At 50.0% G+C, this 436-nt stretch overlaps 1 protein-coding gene across 4 annotated transcripts in view; it reads right to left on the bottom strand.

Annotated features, from left to right (window-relative positions):
* The window catches only part of GPR1 (G protein-coupled receptor 1), a 55,738-nt gene that overhangs the window by 52,008 nt on the left and 3,294 nt on the right, over positions 1–436 (bottom strand). The window lies entirely within an intron of this gene.

Raw genomic sequence — 436 nt, 5'->3', positions numbered from 1 at the left:
CCAGCTAAATTTTTTTGTATTTTTAGTAGAGATGGGGTTTCACCATATTGGCCAGGCTGGTCTCGAACTCCTGACCTTGTGACCCACCCACCTCAGTCTCCCAAAGTGCCCGGCCTAAAGGTTTGATTTTTATCCCTGGTCACCATCTGTGGGCCTGGCAGATGTGGGCACATCTGTGTACCTGAGGCAGGACTCAGAATTCATAAATTCAAGGGATGAGAAGTGTGGAGCTGGAAGGTAGGCACGCCTTGACGTGGCGAGCTTACCTCTGACAGCTAGCTATCTTTATTTATTATTTATTATTATTATTTTTTGAGATGGAGTCTTACTCTGTTGCCCAGCGTGGAGTGCAGTGGCGCAGTCTCGGCTCACTGCAAGCTCCGCCTCCCGGGTTCACGCCATTCTCCTGCCTCAGCCTCCTGAGTAGCTGGGACTA

This window comes from Colobus angolensis, unplaced genomic scaffold (genome assembly GCF_000951035.1).
Source record: "Colobus angolensis palliatus isolate OR3802 unplaced genomic scaffold, Cang.pa_1.0 Scaffold30, whole genome shotgun sequence".
NCBI lineage: Eukaryota > Metazoa > Chordata > Mammalia > Primates > Cercopithecidae > Colobus > Colobus angolensis.
Note: the sequence above shows the minus strand (reverse complement) of the source record. Positions and strands in the feature narration are given on the sequence as shown.